The sequence below is a fragment of the Gossypium raimondii genome, chromosome 12, assembly GCF_025698545.1.
Source record: "Gossypium raimondii isolate GPD5lz chromosome 12, ASM2569854v1, whole genome shotgun sequence".
Lineage (NCBI taxonomy): Eukaryota > Viridiplantae > Streptophyta > Magnoliopsida > Malvales > Malvaceae > Gossypium > Gossypium raimondii.
Window position 1 is genome coordinate 15917190 of NC_068576.1, and position 6899 is coordinate 15924088.

Genomic DNA, 6899 nt, shown 5'->3' on the forward strand with positions numbered 1-6899 from the left:
TTATAGGTAACATTATCTATAATTTCACCATTTACTTATATATTCATTCAAAGCTGTCCACTTGAGTCGTAGTCACTAAATTATTTATATATTGAGCTACAGAACTCAAAATTAAGATCCGTTAATTTTCTATGAAACTAGACTCACATATATTCTTATCATAAAATTTTCATAATTTTTTGGTTTAGCCAATAAGTACAGTTTATTCTTTAAAGTCATCCCTGTTCTACTGTCTGACAATTCCGACCCTTCTTCACTAAAAATTAACTATCTCGTAAAGAATTCAAATGATGTTACCATTTATTTCTATTAAAAATAGACTCATTAAGGATTTAAACATATAAATTTAAGCCTCTAATTATTTTTCTCCAGTTTTTGATGATTTTCCAAAGTCAGTACAGGGGAACCCGAAATCATTCTGACCTTATCTCACAAAACCTATTATATCTCATAATTTACAATTCCATTGCTTACACCGTTTATTCTATGAGAAACTAGAATCAATAAGATTTAATGTCATATTTTTTTCATCCTCTAATTCAATTTATACGATTTTTGGTAGATTTTCAAAGTCAGACTACTGCTGCTGTTTCAAAACTATTTTAGTGTAAAATGTTGATTACTAAGTCTATAACACTCTTATTTTCCTTCTCTACACTATTTCTCAACACTTTCTCTTATTTTCTCTTCACTAACATATCAAGAACATATAACCTTATATAATAAAACCCTACATTAACATCAATCTCATACTTTTTCAATAATATCAAACTGGAAAATATATTGAAATCATGATGTTCTTACCTTGCTCAATTGACTTCAATCTTTAACTTTATTTTCTCTCTCCTCCAGCCTTTATTTCTTGAATCTAACTTGATATTCTAGCTCCCCATAGTCTCCTTGTCAATTTTCTCTCTTGGTGGCTATGGGGATTTCTTTGATTTCTAAGTGAAAATGGTGAATTTTTGGTGAAATGACCAAATTGTAAAAAAAATAAAGCTTTCATTCTTCTCCTCTTCTTCTCATGTTAATGCATGCAAAATGGTGGGGATGAATGCTTTTCATCCTTCTTTCCATATATATATACTAAATAAATTAATAATAATAAAATAAAATAATTTAAAAAAATCAAATTAAAATATTAATAAACTAATATTTATTTATTTATTAATCTAAAATATCTCCGACATCATCATTATCTTCTAGATTTCTCTCTCTTCTAATTGACATTTTGCCCTTTATGATCTTTTAAAATTCCATCCTTGAGTGATCACTTAATTTGGTAAAATTGTGATTTAGTCCCTCAAACTTCTTCACCTTTTTCATTTTGGTCCCAATCCATCCATTTTTCTTAGTTTCTAGATTATTCCACCCTTAAAATATTTACACCATTGGTCCTTCAAGTTTTTCATATTTACACTTTAACCCCTCAACTTTTGAGTATTTACTCTTGGGTAACAAAACTTTTTTCACTTTTGCGATTTAATCCTTTCTTGAATTAATATGTTATAATATACTTCCAAATATTGCCATAACTCAAAATTACCCCTTTTTATCACTTTATTTCCTTATTTTACTATATTAGAGATATTATCTTACTTTCCTTAATGTCGAAATTTTCGGGGTATTACACAATGTATGAAGGAAATGCCTTTGTGGTGGATTGTGAAGAAAAAACCATTATGGCAAATTCTACAATAAAGGTTTTTATGATGAGCTACTTCTATGGCATAGTCTGGAAGGGCAATTAATGATGAACCATGAAGGACGCTTTTACGATGGACCTTGTGCTATGTAATTGGCGTCTCCTATATTATCCCTAAATGCAAATAATAAGACCAGTAAGTACAAGATGTATCCATGGGTATAGTAGTAAGGTATTTAACATGATTAAGATTTTTACAAAGACAGAGAATTGAAGAGATATAGCGAAGTAATGAAAATATATTCTGGAAGTGAATGTAGACATTTGATCATCTGTGTATAGGTTTCTTTCTGGAGCTTGACGGAGTACTGGTTTAGTGATCAAAGATTGCATGTAAGGCCTTAAAGACCCTCAAGAGATGGAAAAAGACCATCGTGTAAGGTATGGAAATGAAAGTAAAGTATAAGAATGTCAATTGAGGAAGTAATCGTTACAAGCAAAATGAAGAATAAGGGCGATAAGACGATAATTGAAACATTGAATGTAACGCGCAAGTATGATTTAGGTAAATGAGTGTTTGATTCACCAAGTTCTTAGGGTCTTAGCTTGGAGGGACGACGCCAGGATTATGCCGAAGGAGTGGCGTATTGGGATATTATGCATACAGAGTGAGTTTGATGGCGAGATCAAGTTTGAGCTGATAATTATAAAAATTTCTACGGGGATAACTATGTAGATTAGGGCATCATTTCAGTCCTAATTGTAACTAAATTCTCTATGTATACCGTTTAAATTTCCTCATTGCTTAGAATTATGTATTTTATTAAAAAGTTTGAAATTTTGTAGTTGTAATCGTTTGCAACTTAAATAAAAATGTTTAAGTACATTGTATTTGAGTGGTAACGTTGTAGATTTGGATCTGGTTCATTTGATGAGGTTTGAGGATTTACAAGTTTGGTATTAGAGCCTAGATTTAATCGATTCTCAGATTATTAAAGATGAAGAAGCTCTGTGTGCATAATGCGTCGAGCTTGGTAGTGTTCTTTAGGTATGATAGACTTTTGTTACGGTGAGATTAATGCATATGTAATGACTTAATGAAAAAGAGATAATGTTGAACAAAGGAACCAAGGGAAGGAAAATGATTACTTTATTAATAACAAGGATGTTGTATCAAAATGGAAGAGAATGAAAGAAACATACAAGGCAAGACAAAAGAAAATTTCAGTTTCCTCCTTTAACGAGCTGGTTTGATGGTTCATTAGAGACCTCATCAGGTTGAGGATGATCTTCAGGATTTTGCTCCAAATATGTTAAGTCCCTTTCATTATCCTCAGCTACGGGCGTAGTGGGGATGGAAAAGACAATTGGTTACTTTTACTCTATTTGGAAAGCCTTCCACTCTTTGCCCTCGGGGTTGTAAATGTCAAAGTTGAGTGATTCTACTGAGATATCCTTTAGATAATCGATGTCTACCTTACTAAGGTCAAGAGGACCAATGACCACTTGGGCATGTAGGATCAAATTTGATTTCAACTTTAGCAGAGCCTCGACAAGTTTCTTCTGAGTATCTTATTGATAGTTCTTGAAGGTTTCTCCATGAGATTGGCACAACCTCTCCAACTCTGCCTTATGCCTCTCCTCTTGAGCTTTGGACCTTTCCTTAACGATAGATTTTTCATCCCTCAAGTGGTTGATCTCATCTTTAGCTGATTATTTTTGGTTTGAACAAACCCATACTTTCTCTTTAGAGTCGTGAGTTGGTAGATAGTCTTGCAATCAAACTGCTTAAGTTTTGGTATTTCTAGGGGAGTTCAACCAAAGTGTCTTTATTAGATTTCATAGATTTCTCCAAATCTGCTATTCTACTGTTGTAGCACCTACTAGCATCTCTGAGAGCCTCGTCTCAAAGCCTCGTCTGTAGCATCTACGAGATTTTTGAGACTTAAGCCATGAGAGATAGATGATCCTCTGAAAGATGAGATGTAAGATAAGAAAAGAAGGTTTCTCTTAACTGTTGAGGCAAAAAGCTTAATTGTTACCGAAGAATACAATTGAAAGGCATATGAGAGGGCACTGATTCTATAAGGTCACGCCAAGGGAAGTTAGTACCTAATTCTGTTAGGGTTGCTTCCTGTGTTAGAGGGTTTGTCTCTGAGGGATTCTTTGATGTAGAGGGATTATGAATATGTCTAGGAGAGCCTGTATGAGGGACGGAGCCTTCAGACCCTGAAGGAATCTCAGTAGGAACTGAGACTAAAGAAGAGTGAGTGATGATTCATTGTTTGGCTTATGCCTAACTAAGGGTGGCCATTCACTGCTTCTAGATTCTTGAGTACTCTCAGTTGATCTAGCCCTTTTCCTTGTAACTATTTTTTGTGGCGGTGCAATAGTGGTCTTCTCTTGGCCACAAGTCCCCTTAAGAATTGAGGAGATATCCATATTTTGAGGGTGAGAACGTGACAAAGATCTTGCACCAGCAATAGACAAATTAGCTTGATCGGAAGATATACATATCCAATTTCTTGAGTGTAGATTACAGATACGATAAAAGTATGATGGAGGATGTGCCATAGTAAAATGTGTGCCAATTCATTGTTTGAGTTGGATGGCCAAGCTTTGAGGGCAGATGGCATCGAAGGATCAATTCTTTGACTGGTGGAAAAAGTTGGGTTGTAACCATTTGGACTTAGGTTTTTCAAACAATGTTGGAACACATCTCTAACTGAAACCAACTCCACCAAGTCAAGTATACAACCCCTTTTTAACCTTTGGTATTGCCTTTCAGCCACATGAGCATCCTCTAACTAGCATTCAGTGCAGACACTTTCCCGAGGAAGAGACCATTTGGTTGGGAAACCAAAACCTGAACTGAACTTGCTTACCACCGTTATGTACTTATCCTTCCTTAGATGAAGATTAAAGATCTTGTTTTTGATGAGGGGTTCATAGTCGGTCTGTATACTAAAGTAAGCACTATCAACAGAAGCTTCAGTTATCTGTATTTTGAGTTTGTAAAATCTCTAAAAGACACCCAGTAGTGGATGTTTATTTTCTATAAAACAGTCGATGAAAAACGCCACTAATGTCCACCAGAATATGGCCCAATAACTGACCTCGTGCCATCTCGTAACTGTTGATACAACACAAAAGAATTGGGTGTAGAGGCAAATGGAACCCAATTCCAAAAAAAATGAATGGTAAGATGAAGTCCAGAGAATTGTCACCAGAATGACACCGATTTAGAACCTAGAAATCATAAGCAAATTTCGAGTTTTAGAAACCTCGAGCTCCCAAGTAATGATTAATTTCTTTCCGATTTGTGGTGCAGTTACAAATCTCAGTCTCCACGCGTGGTGAAGTTTCACGAGCGATAGTTTGTTTGGTCTGGTCACAGCCCCTCCCTCTGATGGTGGTTCTTCTCATGTTTTGGGTTGGGAGGTTAAAAGATGAAAGAAGAAAGGAGAAAAAAAGTTACCTTTTGAGGAAAATCAGGAATGAAAGATGAAGGTTGCAGGAAAAATCAATAGAGGAAAAAGTTAGGGTTTCAAATAATTTTACAAAGTAACCAATGAAGTGTTTGAATACCTATTTTTAAAAGAACAAGTTTGCTTAGGAAGTTTGTTTCAAAAAGAGGCTGTTTAAAATTCTCTAATGTAAGGTTGACATCTGTCTTAAAGAGGTAAGTGAAACGCTTAGAAATTTTGTGGTGAGGATTAAAATTCAAAAGTACCCAACTTATTATACACGCTTGGTGGGAAGATAAGTGGTCAGGCATACGAGTGTAATTTTTTCAAGTTTTAAATTTCGAAGATGAAATTTTTGTTAAGGGAAAGATAGTTGTAGCACCCGGTTTTGGCGGGTTTTGAAATTGGTGGGTAAACCGAGTAGTACTTTGAGTGGCATAGTGCTATCTGCCCAACCTATGCTCTTGGCGTGTAAAGATGGGAGCGTAACATGCATTGGATTATTGTGAGAAATTTTCCTAGAAAGAAAGAATTGTTAAGGAAAGGAGCTTGGTAATGTATTATGGAATTTGAGGTAATTGGGTTATCGCTTGAGAGTATGGTACGCCAAGTTTGGTTCATTACGGTGCTATTTGTGTTCTATCGGGGTGGTTAGGAACGAATAATGGAACTACTCTATATATGTGAAATGTTAGATTTTCATACACGTTTTTTTATAGCTGTAAACCACTTATACGACAGATTGAACAGGATTGTGACGCATGTGAAATGTCCATAAGGACAAAGGTTGTATATCTAGATAATTAGGATTGGAAAATGGGAGTTTTTATTCTTCCTTATTTAAGAAGTATTTTTGTTTAGATCTAAAGGAACATAGAGTATTTTCTTTATTCATTTAAGCAAAGTTGTAGGTTTGGATCTTTACCTGTAATGGCCCAAATTTAAGGTTATCGGAACAGTGGTTTTGGGACCACAAATCCGATGAGGAAAAATTTATTTTTATTATATTTCTATGGCCTACAATTTCACGGAAAGATTTCGTGAAAATTTGTTCAAAAATTTTGACGTTTGGGCACTCAATTTAGTCAAAAGAACTAAATTGTAAAAAGTGCAAAAGTTGAGTTCTATATGCTAGAGGTGTTCAATTGTTATGAAATTTTAAATTAGAGGTCTTTATATGGTAATTAGACCATTAGTTAAGTTGGTGGACAAAAATGGACATGTTTAGGCATGTTTCCAAGCTTTTCATTAAGGGCATTTTAGTCATTTAGTTATTAAAATGAATTAAAAACAAAATTAAAAGCCAATTTTTGATCATCTTCTTCATTAGACCGAATTTAGCAAGGGGAGAAACTATTGTTAGGGTTTTCAAGCTTCCAAGCTCCATAATCAAGAAGAACGAAACTCGAGGTTAGACAAAGGAAAGAATAAAGTTGAAGGCTAAGTTGGTGAATTTGGCTATATTTTGTCTTGAGGTAAGTTTGATGAAATAAATACAATATTTCAATAATTATTATTAATATTGTTATTTTCCAGCAATTATGCATTTATTTTATGAATTTATTTAATGTTGACTCAAGTATGAGATGACAGAGAATTGGTGTTAAAAAGCCCTATTGAAACATGAGGAATGTATCAGATACAAATGTCATGACATTTGGGTAAAGAGGTCCCATGTAAGACCATGTCTGGGACATGGCGTTCGCATCGAGATGAGAGGTCCCATATAAGACCATGCCTGGGACATGGTGTTGGCACCGAGATGAGAGGTCCCCCGTAAGACCATG